General features: G+C 37.4%; 1 protein-coding gene across 3 annotated transcripts in view; it reads right to left on the bottom strand.

The window, feature by feature from the left end:
* Nucleotides 1–20,840, bottom strand: part of GFOD1 (glucose-fructose oxidoreductase domain containing 1) — a 138,737-nt gene that overhangs the window by 97,051 nt on the left and 20,846 nt on the right. Inside the window, exon 1 of one of the 3 annotated variants that reach the window (XM_031946839.1) lies at nt 17,751–20,239. The exons of the other annotated variants lie outside the window; for them this stretch is intronic. The gene's annotated coding sequence lies outside the window, so the exon portion shown is untranslated. Of the gene's footprint in view, nt 1–17,750; nt 20,240–20,840 lie in introns of those variants that run through there. 3 annotated transcript variants of the gene reach the window in all.

The raw sequence follows: 20,840 nt of genomic DNA, 5'->3' as shown, positions 1-20,840 counted from the left end.
AGAACAAATATTATTGTTGTTCAGTCACATCCGACTCTTTGAGGACCCATTTGGGGTTCTTGGCAAATGTACTAGTGTGGTTTGCCATTTCCTTCTATATCTCATTTTATAGATGAGGAAAGTGAGGCAATCAGGGTTTAATGACTCACCTAGGGTCACACAGCTAGTAAGTATCCAAGGCTGGATTTGAACTGGGTCTTCCTGACTCCAGGCTTGGTATTCTATCCATTGTGCCACCAAGTACATATTATCCTCATTTAGTAAATGAGGTTAAATGTTGCATCACATATTCTTTCTCAGCCACTCTGGGAAATCCCCGTTTTGTGTTTCTAGTCAGTGAGTGACAGAGCCAGAACTAGGACCCCCATCTCCTATCTGACTCACAACATAGGTCAGGAGTTATATACATTCTCCTTCCTCAGCACTTAACATTCCAGAAAGCTAAGGGTCTGACCTGTAAAGTCAAAATTATTTGCTTGAGATCATAATGAGATAGTGTCATAGGCAGAAGCAGAGAGATACTTTATCCCATGTCTAGTTCAAAGATGTTTTTGATGCGTTTGCCCTCATTATGCCAAAGTTGCTTTTGATGTTGTTTGCCCTCATTATAAAAGGTAAGGACCTTTTGCCCCTCCATAGCCACTGCTGTCATAATCCAAAAGAGACATCAATATAATCCATATTAATAATATTTCCTATTTAAATAATAATTTATGAAGTACTTTCCTTGTGAAATAGTGCAAATATTATTGTCTCCATTTTACAGATGAAGAAACTAAGCACTACTAAGCAAAACTAAGAAAATAAGTCACACAAATAAGTGGTAAGGTAAGGATTGCACTTTTCCTTCCCTCCCCTTCATTTTACTGGGTTTTTCCCCATTCTCTTGTTTAGAGGTGCTTGAGAAACTTCCTCCACTTAATGTCTCCAGAACGTTAGGCATAAGAAATAATCTAGTTGACTATGCATATAGTACTTCACCTTTTCCAAAAAAATGACAGAAGATGTATTGGGATCTGATGCAAATGCCTAGAAGTAGCATAGTAGAGTCAAATGCCACAAGACGGAAGACCTGCATTTAGGTTTTTGCTTTATGACATCCTAGCTTTTTGCTATTGAAAAAGCTGTCCCTCCTCATAAAATGGACATGGAAGATTTTTTGCAATAGAGCTTAAAGGATTGTTATAAGGATCAAGAGTGATGATGTATTTTAAAGCACTTTATAACCAGAACATGGAGAGGGCAGCCTAAGACAAGAAAGGACTGGCCTTGGTATCATGAAGCCCTGGATTCATGTTCTGCTCCTGAGAGCTACTAGCTGTGTGACCCCAAGCAATCTATAACTTTTCAATCTTTAGCATCTATATGATGGTAAGTTCAAGAATTACTGATCTCTATCATTGAATGCTAGGGACAGCTAAGTAAGCAGTGGACAAGGCCCCAGGAAAACCCGAGTTCAAACCCAGCCTCAAATTCTTATTTGTGTGACCATAGGCAAGTCACTTAATCTTGTTTGCCTCAGTTTCCTCATCTGTAAAATGAGCTGGAGAAGAAAACAGCAAATCACTCCAGTATCTTTGCCAAGAAACCCCCAAATGGGGTTAAGAATTAATGAATTCACAGATCTGAACAACAAAAACAAAAAATCACCTCCAACTTCTAAATACATAAATACTGGCCAATAAACTTTGTTGGATAATCCTTCAGAGATGAATTAGCTTCTCTGTGGCTCAGTTTCCTGATCCCTAAAATAGGATATTTAGGATTGTAAATTTAGAGTTTCCACTCTTCATTTTCCACACTGAGTATGCTGAGGCCTATAAAATGTTTAGAACATCTTGGGAAAAGATAGTAACTAAGTGCTTAATTCTCGCATTTGGTGTAGGAACAGTATCTTTTATTCTTTTTTTTTTTTTTTTTTTTTTTTTTTTAACCAGACTTATACCAAGGAGAATGAGCCTGCTTCTTTGGGAATAATACTCTGTGACTAAGAGCATACTCACTTTTAAAGACTTAAAGAGAAAGCATATCTAGGGAATACTTCAGAGTATCATTGGAAGTGTCTAGTCACTATCATCACCCTCTATTTCCTCAATTTTGTGAGCACATGGGTATCATTTTCTTCTCTTCCTTGTACCATATTCCTACCAAAATATAATGTCAATACCTTATATGTTTAGGTTTAAATATGTTTAAAAGGACTCATGTGGGGGGAGAGAAGAGATATCCAGGAATTAAAATTGACAAAGCAAATGAAATAACATGTATAAAGCACTTTGTAAACCTTAGGGCTCTATATGATTATTAATTTATTATGTTTATATTTTTGTTCATAATAATAACACATGCCTTTCCATCATATCCCTTCAATCTTGCACTTGCACCTTCAGATCCTTCAAGAGTCACCTCCTTATAGCAGCTTGCTTACAACACACTTCTCAGGGTGAGACTTGGCACCCCTATACATATGCATATAGCCACACATTCAGATAAGCTGAAATTTCTCACATCCTGATTTCACAGATTTGCTGACTGGATTCTTTACACTCCTTTGGGTTATGATGTGCTTATGCACAGTTCTGATTCAGAGACACAACATGGGACCGAGAGTGACAGTTTCTGATGAATATTCATGTTATTTAGTCTTCCTGTATGCTGAAAGCACCATTCCCTATAGGTTGGATTAAGGGTCTTGCTTGAGTGGGCAAGCTGAGGCCTTCACAAATTCTGCAGTCTGCCTCCCGTTGTCACTCATAACCAAATTCTAGCTGCCCCTGTATGAAACTCTGTTGTGCTGCCAAGATTGACCTTAATGACTGACCTCAGGTCCTATCAATCACTTGGTTGTGTAACAGGAACACACAGTGTTAAGTGGACCCAATTACAGGATACAACCTAAAGTGGGCACCAGTCCCTATCTGCTTAGAAGCATACAAATCCTTGGAAGGCAAGGGGGTGGATATATATCCCTATGTGTCACAGGTATGTCCAGTCTAACCTGATCTGAACTCACTTTTACAGGCTAAGTAATCACCTAGGTAATTCCAAACTTCTGGTCAGTGCTTATCTGAGCTTGTGTTTCCCAGGAGAAAGTCAATCCTAGATCCAGAGACTCTACAATGATCTTCCTCAGCAGAAAGGTTCCAAGGGGCAACAGTAACTCCCACATTTTCAAGAGCTCATATCTGTAGCCAATGCCTCTGGCTCTAAAAGACTGTTTTGGACTCAACTTCAGAAGTGTGTAACAACGTTACTCAATCTCACTCCCTACAACTAAATTCTGTCTGCCCATCCCTGGTTTCCTCCATGCTGTTCTCTCTTGCTCTCCTACTTGCATGATCATTCCCCTTCTTTGCACATAGTAGGCACTTAACAAGCACCCATGGAATTGAACGGAACAAATTTCAGCTGAAAAATTATTTTTTTGGAGGACACTAGGAAGAAAAAAGGGCATGGGATGAAAGGTAGTTTTTTAAAAGTCACAAGATGTTTCACTAAATGTCACAAAGTTGGCGGGGAGCCTAAAAAGGCTGACCTCCGGCTTGAAGTCCAAATAACAGCCAACATCACATCTGATATTTGGTTTCATCCTGTGCTTGCAAACCTAGCTGGATCTAAACAAGCTGATTCAGAAGAGAAGCAGCCCAGTCAAATTAATGGGAAACACCCACACAAAGACCCATATTAGGGCAGTGTTAAGCACACAGAAGGTCAAGTGGCACCAGCTACCTTCCTTCACTTAAAAATGCATAAACTCACTGTCTGGAACACTAAAAGACCTGGCTGGGGGGAGGGACAGCCAAGGAAACAAATTAACCCCAAATGCAATCTTGAGCTACAATTAAACCACAGAGAGGTAGCATAAAAATTTGCGTTGAAATTCTGGCTTTCCTAATGGTCATCTGTGTGATTCTGGGCAAATCTGTTGACTTAAAGCAACTCTAGACCTCTGTTTCCTTACCTGTAATAGTGAGGGAGCAAAAGGTACCTAATTTTTAAGGTCTATGCCAGCTCTCTAAATCCTATGATCTCTAAGTCTCTTTAACTGGGTTCATAGTTAAACACAGATTTATTAATTGGTTGAATCCAGGTACTCAGCTAGTACAGCAAATAGAATACTAGGTCTGAGGGCAGGAAGACCTGAATTCAAATACAGCCATAGACAAGTTACTGGTTGATCTAAGTCAAGTCATTTAGTCTCTTTTTGCCTCAGACAATAATAATATCTACCAACCTATGTTGTTATGAGATGACTTATACTTAGCCCAGTGCCTGGCATATAGTAAGCACTATAGAAATGGAAGCTATCATTACTCATTTTTATCAAGTTGTCTATTAATTAAACATTTTCTACACTGGTACGAATAGAGGAGGGAAGAATATAAACATTTATATAGGCATTCTTTTTTTCTTAACATAGTACTGGACTCACCTGAAACTCATAGAATGACAATGAAGTTTCTAATGTAGGTAAGTCTTAATCCTTAATACTTCAATGGATGCAGAGAAAGGGATGCATTTTTAAATGAAGTGGACTTCAAGCTGGAGATCGGCCTTTTCAGGTTCCCCACCAAATTTTGTGACATTTAGTGAAACATCTTGTGACCTTTAAAAAACTAATTTTCATTTCATGCCCTTTCCTCTTCCTAGTGTCCTCTAAAAACCAAAAATACTTTATAAGAGAAATCTAAAAAAGAATGTCATTTTCTAAAGTTTGACATTCAATATATTTCTGTGAATCAAATGCTCTTCTGGAAGAAGAATATATCCACACTTTCTCTCTTCCCCGCCTCCATGTCAAACTGCTGAATGACTTCTAGTGGTCCAGACCTATTACGTGGAACAAATAAAGACAGGGTGGCTCATCCAGAGTCAAAGTACCAGACTGCCCTTCAGGGCAATGACACAAGGCTGAAAAAGTAACAAGACCTGCAAATGGGGTTCTACCAGTCAATGAAAAATTAGCATCTACCTTCCTATGGAATAAACATTACAGCATCTCTCTTTTCAAATCACTCCCACTCAGGACATTCAGATTCAGACTATGCCAAAAGGCAGAGGCAAAGCTTGGTGAAGAATAATCTTCATTGCCTTTACTTTTCCACTGATACAGTTGAATATCAATAGTAAATGAGTGACTCAGAATTTACCACCAGTGCTTTGCATGTAGTAACTGCTCAACAAATATTTGCTGATCATAAAAAATTGTTGCCAACTATCTCTAGATGTCCAAGTCAGGAACTAGCATCATGGGAATAAGACCAGTTTTATGAAGAACTGCTCTACAGAGGGCTATATGCCATCTGCATTTGGATTCCTTCCATTAAAAAAAAGAACCAATGGCAATTTGGCATTCTCTTTCAAATGTTGTCCTTTGATTGTAATTAAACTTTGAAGTTCCATGTGGCTTAGTAAGTTTATATATATAGGGCTGATGGGAGGATTCAAAACCTACTCTAGCTTTAATATATCTTTGATTGCCCAGAATGAGTAAGAATTTATTTTACCTGAGTAAGAATTTTACTTCCTTTTTGTTAAGTTAGGGAAACTGCTATCAAGGAAAGAAAGCTAGTTAAAAAAAAAAATTCAGTGCACATGTTTAACCTATATTGAATTGCTTGCTGGTTGGGGAAGGAGGAAGGTGTAGAGAGGGAGAAAAAAAATTGGAACAAAAGGTTTTGCAAAGATGAATGCTGACAACTGTCTTTGTGTGTTTTGGGGAAAATATTTTTAAAAAACAAACAATTCAGATAGGAGATTTTTTTTTTGTATTTATGTATAGGATTGTGCCAATAGATTAAATGACTGGCCACTGGACCTCTTTGTAAGTTCAATGCCATATGAGAATGTCACTGGCCTGTCATCCATTATTGTCATATGCCAGTATACGGAGTGGCTGTCCATATATCATGCTGCAGATATAAAATCCTAAGAAATAATTAACAAGAGCAGGCAAAAGAGATGATTAAAGAGTAGTAAAGGGCTCATTTCACTTAATCTAACTCCAAAGGGGCCATCCTACTTTAAGATGCTGCCTAACATAATGCAGGCACATCTGCTTCCTACATCTTAGATGTTCCTCCAATTCTTCCTTATATAATTTTATCCTCCCACATGATATATGGGTAGAGTGAACATATATTTATTCCTATGCATGTGATGCATATTTAACATGTGATACTTTTGGCTGTATAGCAGCAATTCTTCAGAAGAACATGTGATCCGGGGAAGGGAAACTGGGAATCCTTCTCAATGACAATCATTTTATAAAATGGAAAAAGCATGGGACTAGTATCAATCTATCAACATTATCACTCACCTACTATGTTCCAGGCCCTGTGCTAAATACTAGGCAACAAAAATGCATTTAAAAAAAAAAAAAAACTATCCCTGCCCTCATGGAAGATTAAAATCTAATAGGAAAAGACAAAATATAAAAAGAAGTTGAAAGGAAGAAGGAATACTGGAAGCATGGTGGAGAAGGCAGTGAGAGAAATCCCAGGATAATATAGAGTGAACAAGGAGATGTCTCAGCTGAGGTATCTCCTTAAATGAGGTCATGGTAGCACTATTATTCTCTAATCAGAGAGAGTAAAAAAAACAGGAAAAAAAAAAAAAAAGAATACCAAGACATATAGGAGCTCAGAAAATAATGACATTATTCCAATAATGAATTTCCTGGGACACTTTGAAGTCAGTGAGGGAAGTTCTAAGGAAGTGTAAGACAAGTGAGCTAGGAAGAGATATCTGAGCTGAGCTCTCTCCTTAAATAAAAGTTTGGTATTCATGGCCCCATCTTCCAGAGAGGCACATAGTAGTGATGAGGTAGAAGATCTAGGCTGATGGGTTCTTACAGGATGGTGGACTTATCCCAATAATGACTTTTCTGAAGCAAGGAAATCAGTGAGAAATCAGTACATATAAAAAGAAAAAAGAAAGCTTGCCCCTATTCTCATGGATTTTAAAATGTAATAGAGAAAGACAAAACATAAAAGGAAGCTGAAAGGGGGTAGGTGATCCTGGAGACATGATAAAGATAGTGAGAGAAGTCCTCAGTAATACAGCCAGGTAAATAAGGAGGAAATGTATGAGTTGAACTCTCTCCTGTCTTCACCAGGGTGTTAGAAAAATCTTGGTATGGCTTTGGGATGATATTGGTCAATGTCACATCTCGGAGTCTCTATCTCTTTTACCATAAAACAAGGGGGGCTAATATAAGAAATCTTTCAAGAGATGGATCTGGAAAGTCTTTGGAAAGATCTGTACAAGCTTGATGTAGAACAAAATGAGAAGGACCAGTGAAACTATTTATACAGTGACCACAATATCATAAAGAAAAACAACTTTGAAAGACTAAAGGATCAATGAAGTAACAAATTCCTGCTCTGGAACACTACAGATGAAACATTCCTCTCACCTCTCAGTGGAGAAGTGATGGGTTATATAAGGTGAAATATAAATTTTCAAGCACAACCAATACAAATTTGGATCAGTGTTCCTTATTTGGTCCTTTGGGTCGTTGGAAGAGATCAAGTGCAAAATAGGAGGATAGTTAGGATAGTGATAATGTTTTTAAAAGATAGAATGTCAACAAAACATTTTAAGAAATGAACAGATAACCAACTGTGTTGAACTTGGCTTTTGTCAAAAATACAGTGGTTCAAGACTTGGGATGGAAAACACCATGTGCATCCAGAGAGAATTATAGAGACTGAGCATTCAATGAGCATTCTCTCTATTTTTGTTGCATGGCATGACAGGTATGTTTAAAAGAATTGCATATATTTAACCTTAGATTATTTGCTATCTTGAGGAGGGGACAGGGAGGGAGAAAAATTTGAAGCACAGGGTCTTGAGAGGAAGAATGTTGAAAACTATCTTTACATGTATTTGGAAAAATAAAATACTATTGAGAAACAAAAGATTTAATTAACAAATACAATTTTGATAGTCTGTTCCCATCCAAAAAAAGAAATGCATAGAAAAGAGCAAAAAGGTTCAGAAGCAAACAACAAGCAAGGCACTGTTGGTACTACCAAATTAAAGTGTGTGTGTGTGTGTGTGTATACTTATGTATATGTGTGTATGTATTCAAGTATATATGTATATATATACTTATACAATAATAAATCTATTGTATTTATTGCTTGTTAACAAGATTTATTTCATATGCAATCTTTTTTCTGGCCTTCCTTGCATATGAAAATATTCATGTGTATTAATGTTTTTCTATATCATAATTTCTTTAAGTAAAAAGGTTTAAATTTCCAACTCTAACATTTTCATGATTCCATGCTGTGAACATTGCTATGAATATCTCTAGCTTTCCTTGTTGAAGAATTGCTGAGAGAATTGTATTGCCTGATTTTAAATGGCTGCATATCTTTTCACTTTAAAAGCTGATTATCATGTTTTTTGCTCAATGAGTCTGTGAAACTTGCGTGTGTTTTAATTCAATTTAATTAGATTAGCTGGGGGAAGGGAGAGATGTTGTTTTTCTTCTCTGGGCGGTGATTTCTCACAGCCTTCAGTCAGCATTAAGTCATGATGATGATTCCCTCGAAGCACAGCAATTTAATTGTAGGTAGGAGTACAGGTTTTCAAATGCAATTCCTAGAAATTCAGCAAGGAGTCAATGACCCAGAAATATGATTCCTTTTCCTTCCTAATTCTTCTAAGCACATTTCATCTAAGAAAGCTAAAATCCCAGGATTATCTAAAGAAAGGTCCAAAATGGGCTACATGGAAGCTGGAATCACTTTCTTTTTCCTTCTCAAATTTATTTCACATCTTTTTATCACATTAGCTGCAAAGAGTGAGAACCACATCCTCCCCTCCTGGCCAAAAAGGTAAACCTTGGAGGGATTAGAGAGTTGTGAGAGCATACTCTCTACACAAAAGAAAAAAAATCTAGGTTTGAATCATTCATGAGGAATAAATGAATGAGTAGATGGCAGTTGAAGAGTATTATTTAAAGAGATACTTCCAATATGCCTTTATTCAGTTGTGGACATTAAGAAATAAGGGATAAGGGGAAGAAAAAGAGAAACTAGGGGCAGGGAATCAAAGAAATCCTCTCCATCTTCCATCAATTCTCAAAAGAAAGCCTTTGTCTGGAATCCTGCTGGGCAGGAGTCGAGTACTGAGAATAGTGAGCCAAAACTCCCTATATTCTATAGATGGCCTCTTTGTTGGACAGCCTTCTCAGAAGCCAATCCATCTATTACTAGGGCCCAATAGAAGTAATAAAATGAGTTTTTAAAGGTTTTTAATCGCCACAACTCACCTGGAATTCATGGTGTGTTTTATAGAACTGGTCAGATTCATTATGTATTCATTATTCATTATGTGTTTTATAGAACTGGTCAGATTATAAGCTCATGACTACTACTGCCTAACTCCTGACCCACAGACAGAAAGTGCTCAATAAGTGCTCATGGGTTGTGAGGACTAATACAAATCCTCAACTCATTGCATACCCTTAGTGCTTCAATCCTCTATAAGGACATAGTAGGTAGTGTGAAAAGGTACACATGTCAGGTTCAGAGATCAATGAGGTCCCGGATGTCTGTTTGCCTCCACAACAGCCAGACTCTGACCCTTCTGTAACACACAGCCTGAAACATTTCTGGTGACCTAAGTGCATCACCACAGCTGTGATCCCTCTGCTGTGCTACCATCACTGCTGTAACACAACAGCATGGCTAATTAACCAGAACAGGCTCTTCCTTCTTTGACATTTGTAAGTACCCTTCAACCTATTACTTGTATTCTCCCATCACCCAAGAGATTGGTCACCCCCCAAAAAAATTTTTTTCTCTTAATAACTCTATTTCCAGCCAATTACCTTTATTAGTGTTGCAGTAGTACCCTATTTTTCTTTTCTCAGTAATCCTTCTGGCTCCCCCAGCAGGCACATATTTGCCAGGAGGAAAAAAGAATATCCTTGTTTTTTAATATTTCCCTCCAATTATATATATAAACAATTTTTAACATTTGGTTTGTTTTTTTAAGTTTTGAGCTCCAAATTCTCTCTTTCCTTTTCCCTCCTCACTCCTTGCTGATGATATAGCAATATGATATAGATTATACCGGAAGGACATCCTTTCTTAAGCATATCACCTCATTCAATTCAGACTCATCCTTTCCAGAAAACCAATCAGAGGGATATTACAATTGTAATAAAGAGTACTGAACAGTTTTTACCGAATCCTAAAGAGTTTTAAGTAGTCCCAAGTTCGGTAAAGTGGAGGAGGATGATAAGAGCTGCTCTTTGCTCACTTTTAGGGATCAAGCATGTGATTAGTACATCTGGAAAATTAACTCTTTGAAGAAAGTGACTCTGTTAATGCAAAGTCATTATTGGACCAGGTCCTGTGGTGGAGTAAGGTAAGTAAAATAGAGTCCCTAAGTGGAAGGAGAGTGGCCATTCAGTGAGACACATTTCCAGAGGTTTATCTAAGCTTTCCAAATCCCCATGAGCCGAGTATGCACATTAATATACTTTTTAGCCTTTTGGTTTAATGTGCTATGTCAATCCTAAATATAAATAACCAATATAATACTAAAAGCATTTACAGGGGACCTCAAATGATTGTCTCCTTCCACTAATGATACATTTTTTTAAAAGATTAATAATGACAGATAGAGACCTTCTTAGATTGCCAGGAGCCCTGATGATAGACACAAGGAGATACAGGAAAGAAATCTAAATTCTTGAGTCATAAGCAAAATGAGGTGTGTGTGTGTATACTGCTCTACTGTAAACTACTAAATAATAAAAGTATACATGAGTCTTAAGATTTGATGAATTAAATAATAATTTGCCTTTGGGGCTGAGAAAATGTTTCAAATATATAGAATATCATAACTGAATTGGACCTCAGATATGATCTAGTCCTACCTTCTAATTTTTCATCATTCCCTTCTGCTTTCTGAAAAGATCTTACGTTAACTTTTGTGGGAATTGAAGGAATTAGGACAACAAGTTGTTAATTTCAGGAATTGTATGAGACACCATATTGTGACTCCATTTTGGAGCTATCTCAGTTCCATTTCTATATGAGAAAAGTTTCAGTTCTATTTCTATTGTTATGAGTCTAGTCCAAATTCTGTTCATGAGAAAAGCTTATTCAATTGTATTTCAGTTCCATTTCTATATGAGAAAAGTTTCAGTTCCATTTCTATTGTTATGAGTCTAGTCCAAATTCTGTTCATGAGAAAAGCTTATTCAATTGTAGAAGTTGAGAGTAAACCTTAGTGTACTGTTTGAATCTAGCCCTGCATGTCAGGGAAACTGAATAGACCATCTTTCCTTTCTGCTTAGAAACCCTTAACTAAGGACCTACACGATGCTGACCTAGGAAATGCAAATTCAAAGATTGACACAAAGAATTTTCTCACAATTGTCCATCTCAAGCAACACATATATCTGGCCCTATATTGTTCAGTTATTGTTTTGATACTCTTTACAGACACATGGGAGGTGTAGGACACCTCTTTTTCTGAATTTCTGAACTTCACTGTTTGATATCTCCCTCTCCACTTGAAAAGTTCCTCATCTTTATCAATTAGAAATCAGATTACCTAATGTTGTATTGTTTCCCTTTTAATTAATTGGCATCATTTGATGCATTGTCTTTAATCTATAAAAATTTGTCTCTTTGTCTTCAGGGTCCAGGCTCAAACTGAGGAGGTTTGGTCCCAGTTTGTGACAATTGGTATTCATTGCTTTAAAAAATCTATATGCTTGGAAAATTGAACCATTGCTTCCTTAGTCATTTCATTTTTCACCCACCACACTTTGTATATATTGTACATTTTCCTATATGTACATGTTGTCTTCCCTCAATAGAATGTAAGCTCTATGAAAGCAAGAACTTTTACTTTTGTCTTTGTATATGGTACTCAAGACAACACTTGAGCTATAGTTGGTGCTTGACAATTGCTTCTTGATTGCTTAAAGAAACTTAAGACCAGAAAAATAGGACAATGAGCCCAAGATTATTTGGGTAGGCTATTATTACCTATTGCAATACTTGTCTTTGTAAATTTCAAATTCTTTATGCAAGCTTATAATATAAATCCTATGTTTAGAGATCCACTTATATCGTTTATATTTATGTAGATATTTTATGGTTTACATTTTCTTCACAAGAGCCTGAAAAAAAAGGTAATACAAGGATAATGATTTCCATCTTAAAGAAGATCATGATAGTGATGGCAATAATGTATATTTAAGAGCACTTTAAGTTTCACATAAGCTTACTTATCAACATTGTAGGTAAATAACAAATATGATGAAATTCATTTAACAAATAAGAAAAGTAAGGCTCAAAGAGATTAATTGATATACCTTATAATAAGCAAGTGAGCCTGCCTGCCCCAATAAGAGATTCAGGTCTTCTGGCTCCAAATCTCATGATCTTTCCAGTACTTCTTATTTCAGACACTTATAGGAATTTAAAGTTTAGCGGCAAGAAAGTTACTCTCGAAATGCAAATAAACATCTATTCCCAGATTTTAGTGAGTCAATGTGTGAAATTCTATGTCAGAGTCATTATCATCCATTCAAATCCTGCAACAGGATTTAAAAGGGAAAGGAAAAAGAAGCACTTGCCTCTGGCCATTTGGACTAGGAGCCCCAGACAGAAGTTAAATGGTATTTCAAACTAGGTCAAAAAAAAAAAAAAAGTGTTCATTTTTCTTGGTTTGTTAGCAGGAGACAAAAACAATTTGGACTTCACATACTGTAAATCCTTTGTTAGTGAGCAGTCTAGTGCAACTCTATTAACTATTGCTTTCCAGATTTGACCAGTAAAGTGAATCTTTATAGTTCTAATAATGATCCTCAGTCACTGCAAACTCCTTAAACTGCTTTTGATTCAACATAGAAAGATTAAATAATGTCCAGCAACTTTCCTTTTGAGGTCTTTATATTGTATTCTAATTTGTTGAGGACAGTGTTCCAGCATGATATAGATATGGAAAGAAAACATTTTAATGTTTTATTAACAAAAACACCAAATTCCCCCAGCATCGTGGAGAATTAATTTTCTGGATAATGGAATTAACTCTTTTGACACTACTGCTCAAATACAGCCATAAAAAATTGATTAGCTCATTAACAAAGAACTACCTTTACTTTTAATATCTTACATATGTAATTTACAAAGTGTTGCATACCTACATATGTAAATAAAATCCAATCACATTCTCAAGAAAGGAATGATTATCCCTATTTCTATAGATGAGAAAATAAGGGTCAGTGAGATTACGTAACTGGCTCATGTCACATAAATAGGTAGTGTCAGGATCCTGGGATAAAGCCAAAGTCTTCTGACTTCTATCATAGTTACTTATATATCATGAAAAATAGTAATCAGAATCAGTAAAAAAAATAATAATAATAATAATAATTAAGAAAAAAAAGTTTGTGTTCCATTTCAAGAGACTGATCATTTTATGAGTCTCTGGTTTCACTGATGTGGGCATTCCTACCACCAATGAAGAGTTTCTTCTCCTGAGAGATTTTTTTCTGTCTTTCCATAAACCCTCCAATCCTCTAATTCTGTTAAAAAGCCTTCCCCTAGTGATTTGAATATCTCAAGGTAACAAAATATAAGGAACCTGGTTTTAAAAGAGTGAGCAAATCTGGGTATCACTAATTAAAAGTCTGAAATTCACACACATCTATGAAATTCAAGCTCTTTATGTTTAGTGACAGCCATCAGTTATTTTTATGCCCATGAACCTATGCTGAAAATTATGTGTGGATTTCTGGCTAAGATGGTGGCAAAAGAGCCAAGCCTTCCACATATATTTCAGAAGTATTTTTAATTTAACATTTGATTGAATAAGGATATCTTATTCAATTTTTTTAAATTTTAAATCATTTTTCAGTCCCATACAACCCTAATGATCCCATAAGGAGTTTACTTGGCAGAGATATTAAAATGGTTTGCCAGTTCCTTCTCTAGCTCATTTTACAGAGGAGGAAACTGAGGCAAAAAGGATTAAGTGACTTGTCCAGGGTTATATAACCAGTAAGTACCTGAGGTCCGATTTGAATTCCCAAAGATGAGAACTGACTCCAGGAGCAGCATTTTATCCATTGTACTACCAAGCTGCTCAATCACTGAATAACAATGGGAGATATCCAAAGAGAAACCTGTAAACTCCTTTATCTAACCTAGAACTGTTCTAGATATAGACACAGAGAGGTATGTCTGATAGATAATCAACTAATTTGCCAAAAGCTCCTTTCAGAATTCATTCATAAAATCATTTAATAATCATGTATTAAGCAGGTAAAATATGTCATTAGGTTATGGTAAAAAAAAAAAATAGTTAAAACATGGTTGCCAAAGTAATATTGATAAAGCACAGGTCCAACTATATCATTCCCCTACCAGGAAATCTTCAGTGATTTCCTATTTCTCATTGACTAGAATAAAATACAAACTCCTCAACTTAGTATTGAAAGTAATCTACTATCTAGTCCTTATTTAGCTTTCTAAACTTCTTTTATTTCACTTTATTTTCTCTCTATTGGAAGCAAGCTGCAATACTTGTTACCCATACTTGGCATTCCATTGGCACTAGCTATCCCCTCTGCCTGGAACTTCTTATCTTTGCTTCTCATATTCCTTATCTACTTTCAAGGCTCAGTTCAAGTACCTTTGCTATGTAGCCTTCCCAGCCCCCAGAGTATTCATGCCTTCTCCTTCCTCAAATTACTCTGTAAAAACAAAGTCATTTGTGTACTATAGATACCTTTCCAAGTAAAATGGAAGCTCCTTGAGGTCAGAGACTGATTTGGTTATTGTCTTTATCTGCCCGTAATCTAGAGATGCCTTCTGTACATATTAAGATCTTAATAATTGTTTGTTGAATGTAATAGTTTAGAAATTGAGACTATACAAAAATACAGTGCTATACAATTGTAGTGACAGGTTGCTTCATACAAGTTTCAAACCAGCATTACTAATTTCTTTCAGATCATATTGGGGCGTAGTAGTACAAATCGAGGGATCACAAATCTCACGTCCAACATATTTCTCTTTGGTCAAGTGTGAATGGAAGAGGAAGAATGTGCCATTCGGAAGTGAAACCAGTTCAAATTACCTCATTGCATTCTTTGGATAACATCAAATTCCTTCCAACCTACTGAACACTGCCAGTTATCAAAAGATGTTTGTCATTACAGAGAACCAAGAAAATCTATTCTCCTTGGCCTCCTAGGCCAGATTCCATCCTCTCCTAGGCTTCCTGGCTACTAATCTAAGTATCTGAACTAGATGAAAGGATGGTGTGCGATATTTAGGGCCAACATCAATAGCCCCTGGGAAGTTAGATCTAGAGAACTATCAGAGAGATTTCCCCAATGTTAATTTCAGACTCCAGTGCACTAACCTGCGGCTTAAATGGCATTAAGCAAGGGGAGGAAAGGAGAACAAAGGCCATTTGAGGAGCTTCACTCTCCAAATTAAGGGTGGTTCGATGAATATACACACACTCTCTCTCTCTTCCCAACAGGATGAATAAGTGCCAAGGCAGCAGCATACAGCTTCTGAGGGCTACAAGTTCTCAGAAATGAACAGTATCAATGTATAGTAGCCAAATTCAAAGACAAATCTCAGAATAATAGTATCAAAGGTGAAAGGAAGGAAGGGAAGGAGGGAGGAAAGAAGGAATGATGGAGGAAGGGAGGGGGGAGGGAGGAAGGAAAGGAGGGAGGAAAGGAGGGAGGGAGAAAGGGAAGGAGGAAAGAAAGAAGGGAGGGAGGGAGGGAAAGAAGGGAGGAAGGGAAGGAGGGTGAAAGGGAGGGAAGGGAGGGAAGGGAAGGAGGGAGGGAAGGAAGGGAGGAAAGGGAGGGAGGAAGGAAGGAAGGGAGGGAGAGAAAAAAGGGAAGGAGGGAGAGAAAAAAGGGAAGGAGGGAGAGAAAAAAGGGAAGGAGGGAGGAAAGAAGGAAAGAAAGGAGGGAGGGAAGAAGGAAGAAAGGGAGAGAGGAAGGGAAGGAAGAAGGAAGGAAGGGAGGGAGGAAGGAAGGGAGGAAGGAAGGAAGGGAGAAAAGGGAGGGAGGAAGGAAAGAAGGGAGGGAGAGAAAAAAAGGAAGGAGGGAGAGAAAAAGGAAGGAAGGGAGGAAAAAGGGAAGGAAGGGAGGAGAAGGAAAGAAAGGAGGGAGAGAAAAAAGGAGGGAGGGAGGGAAGAAGGAAGGAAGGGAGAGAGGAAGGGAGGGAAGAAGGAAGGAAGGGAGGAAGAAGGGAAGGAAGAGAAAAAAGGGAAGGAGGGAGGGAAAAAAGGGAAGGAGGGAGAGAAAAAAGGGAAGGAGGGAGAGAAAAAAGGGAAGGAGGGAGGAAAGAAGAAAAGAAAGGAGGGAGGGAAAAAGGAGGGAGGGAGGGAAGAAGGAAGGAAGGGAGGAGGGAAGGAAGGAGGAGGGAGGAGAGAAGAAGGAAGGAAGGGAGAGAGGGAGGGAGGGAGGAAGGCAGGAAGGGAGGGAGGGAGGAAGGGAAGGAAGGAGGAAGGAAGAGAGGAAAGTAGGGAGGGAGAGAGGGAGGGAGGAACAGAGGAGAAAAGGAGGGAGGGAGGAAGGAAGGAAAAGAAGAGTAGGAGAGAAGAAGGGTAGCTGAGAGAAGGGTGGGAGAGAAGAAGGAAGAAAGAGAGGAAAGAGAAGGAAGAGAAAGAAAAAAGAGAGGAAAGAATGAGAAGAAGAGAGAGAGAAGTACAAAAGAAGAAAGAAAAAGAGAGGAAAGAGAGAAAGAAGGAAGGGAGAGAGAAAAAGGAGAAGGAAAGAAAGAATCACAGTAAAGGAGGAATCCTCAGGTAATCTAATTCAACTACCTTATTTTATAGGTAAGGAAAAGAGGTCCTAGGAAATGAAATGTATGGTCTTGGGTCACACAATTCATGACAGAGCCAGATCTAGAATCTAAGCGTCCTGACTCCCAATAAGAATTTTTAAAAAACAAGAAATGTGCTCTAATGGTAAAAATGTTAACATCCAAATTACCCAATCTACAGATGATATAATAGATCTGTTTCATTTGGGAGAACAGATATAGAAATTTCCGTGAAAAAAAGTCAAGTTCAACTCAAGTTAGACCTTAGAAAACACTGTCTAACTGTAATAAATGGCACATATTTGAATTAGTGTTTTAATGGCAAGTGCAGATATGAATTGGCCTTTTTCATGAAAACTGATCCCGCCCTATGCCATCCTATGTGGAAGCAAAACATTGGACTCGATCCCTTGGAGTCCCAATCTGGTACTAGGGTTCTTTGATTACTTATTTAATTCTAGTGGGTGAATTTTTAAAAATGGCACTTTCCCTTAATAAATAAGTAAATAAAAGCTTTATCATCTACCACAAACTTAAAACAATTAATGAATGTTATATAGGGAGAAAATAGGAGAGAAAATCTGTCTTCCTAAAGAAGTAGAATCTCAAAATCCTTCCTTCCAAAAAATTATTTCATATATCAGGTGTAGAATCTTGCAAATAGTAAGTCATCAGTCAATGTTTGAATTTAATTCCAATTATTTCTCAGGTTGGTCTGGCAAGATAGTGTGAGTGACTACGGTGAGGGTAATAATTTAGTGTTTCATGTTTTATTTTCTGTTAGGTGGGATAATGAAATAGAGAAAGAACCAGTCATAGGGAGGTAAGCCAGTTTATGAAAGATGGCTGCACCCAGCCACTTACTCAATCCTGGCAGGTTAAGATCTGCTTTTTCCCTCCTCCCCTTACCTTCCTCTGAATTTGCCTGCTACAAAGATAGAACCAGGCCCTGGATCTTTTTCCTCTCCAGCTGACAGAGTGGTATCTGTGCTTAGCAAAGTTACATCGTTCCCAATTGCCAGGTAGAATGGCCAGTCCAGTACAGCCCATAGAGAAACCAAAGCTCAGGTGCCTGAAATGACATAACCATACTTTTTAATGTTCCATGACACCAGCAGCACCTACAGATTCAGAAGGGTGTGCAGCAGGCCAGGCTTTGTTAGAAACCAAGGTCCCCACACCACCAAGAATGAATGCATGTGCCCACACATGTACACAATCCACCTTGCTGGCTACCTTCCAAAATACCAGTCATTCTGCTGGAATGTATCTCCTCCCTGAAAGATAAAGGGAAGAATGCTCTTCTGGGATACAGCAGGGATAACACAAAAGAAAGAAAGAAATTTTTTTGAATGAACCTTTAAAATTATCTGTTGCATTAAGTAAACCTACTCAGCCAGTAACAAGTGTTTTGTTTTTAAACAAATGTTCAGGGCATATTCAAAGCACATTCAGTATGATGCAATGGAAAAAAACTTTTTGTGGAACATAGGTTCAAATTCAAGTTCTGTTACTTACTACCTTGAACAAGTTACTCAGCCTCCATGAAACATTTTTCCCATCTGCTAATTGAGAGTTGAATCATATGGTCTCTGAAATTCCTTCTATCTATGGCCATACTATCCTGAACATGCCCGATCTTGTCTGAAATAAATTCCTTCCATCTCTAGAGCAATAATAGTGTGATCAATAAAATCCCTTCCAGTTTCAAATCTAAGAGATATAAAAGAATCTTGTGATTTAGTGATTAAGTAGTCCAATGATTTGTCAGGTTTCCAGAAGATAGTGGAGAGTGTCTAATTTAGCTTTATCATCTTCCTTCCCTTCTCCATCACGAATGTCACACACACAGAGAGAATGAATGAGTGAATGAATGATTTAATGGGAATAATGGCTCAAAACATTGATAGGAACCAGACTGGGCTTTAAAGAAATCAGACTTAAAACAAAGACAAACTTTTAAGCTAAAACTGAAAATATGGTTGTGTGTATTCATGTAACACTTCCATAAATCCTGTGCTCACTACACCAAATGCCCCACTGACAGTGGAAAACATGAGAGGTGAAATGAATACGATAAAGCAGCCACTCAAGCATTTTTGTAAGAAGTGAAGAGTTTTGTCAGAGTCAGGAAACACTAGGTCTGGAAACAACCTTAGGGATAATCTAGTCCAAGCTCATCATTTCACAAAGAAGTAATGAGGTGTGCTGAGATAATGCTCAGGAAGGCCTAAGTTCAAATCTTATTTTAGACACTAGTTATATACATTTGAAGTGTCCATTTTCCCATCTGTAAAATGGGGATAATAGAACTTATCATAGAGTCTACAGCCAGGGTTATTGTGGGATTGAAATGAAATACTTATGGTAAAACTGTCAGCAAACTTTAAAGTTCAGTATAAATGTCAGCTATTATTATTAGAGGTGAGGAAACAGGTTGGGAAAAATTGAATCATGTGCCCAAGGTCACACAATCACCATTAACTGGAAGCCAGGTATCAGTACCGGATTCTTTCCTTGCTCCAACCAAGTTTTATCTCATCAAACCATTTTAAGAAGACCCCATCTTGTCCCTACTCTCATGACTAATAACACAGTCACCCCATTACCTCTGAGCTTGACTCTTGTCATATTTCACTTCATTCCCCAGTCAGCCACTTCTCTATGACCTGGGTACCCTACCCAGACCAACCCTCTCCCATTCCAATTGAGGTATCATAATCAAAACAATTCTCATTAATCCTGGAAAGGGTGTGCCTAATCTACTCACCATTCTTATAATTTTCCAAACCAAAATACTTTTTCCTACCCCCCCCTTCCTCTGTATACATTATTCTCTAGATAAAGTTTCTGGAGCAGAGATAATATATTTGCATTTGTATCTGCAAAGCACATATGGGAGTAAGCATTTAATATATATGTTTTCATTCATTCATTCATTCTCTTTTACAAAGCTCTCTCTTTATGATGCTTCCCTAATCAGTCAGACTAGCTTCTTCTAAGAGAAATGACTTCTTTTTTGGTGTCATTTCCATGTTAACCATTCAAGAGGCAAGTTTGATTAAAAGTATTTATGCTATGGAGCAATTATAATGATGTAGAAAAAAAATTGGAGCATCATCAGATGATTTTTTTTACTCCCTATAATCTGTGACATTTTTTTAAGTGCCTAGGGCAACCTTGGACTTGAACAGATGTGGTGAAGATGGTCCAAAGACTTGATTTCAATTCAGAAGCAACATTTCAGAGCATTAGAATACTGAAATATGACCCCAATATATCCATGCTTCCAGATTTCCCCAAAATCTGTGGAAGGTGGAAGATCATAGTAACAGCACTAAAGGTACTCAATTGGATTACAGATCAGTGGCAAAGACCCCTTCTCTCCCCCCCCCCCATTCCTTCCACGTTACCATTTGTTGTTGTTCAGTCATTTTTTCAGTCAAATCTGACTGTGACCCCATTGGGGTTTTCTTGGCAAAGATACTGGAGTAGTTTGCCATCTCCAGCTCATTTTACAGATGAGGAAACTAAAGCAAACAGGGTGAAGTAACTTGCCTAGGGTGACACAGATAGTAAGTATTTGAAGCCAGATTTGAACTTAGGAAGTTGAGTTTTTTTGAGTTTAGATCTGGCACTCTATAGCTGTGCTACTTCACTGCCCCCATTGCTATCATTAGTCAATGCTATATGGAAAAAATGGGGTAAGTGCAGTATATCATTACATTTTTAGCCAGGAAATATTTTAAAACCAAAATAAGAAAAAACAAAGAGCTACATTTCCTTTTTCCATCCCATCCATACAAAATATTAGTTTACTATTTTAGGATTTTAAAAAGTACTCAACAATAGCCAGAAAGAAAAATAATTAGCATTTGTTCAGCTTTTGAAGGAAAGATATTTATTGTTTGACACATTCATTTCCCAAAGCTACAAAGCTCCTCATTAATGAAATAATGAAATAAAATGGTGTGTGTCCTTGGAATAATTCATCACATT

Source organism: Sarcophilus harrisii, chromosome 1 (genome assembly GCF_902635505.1).
Source record: "Sarcophilus harrisii chromosome 1, mSarHar1.11, whole genome shotgun sequence".
NCBI classification, from domain to species: domain Eukaryota; kingdom Metazoa; phylum Chordata; class Mammalia; order Dasyuromorphia; family Dasyuridae; genus Sarcophilus; species Sarcophilus harrisii.
This window is presented reverse-complemented; position numbering and strand designations above follow the sequence as displayed.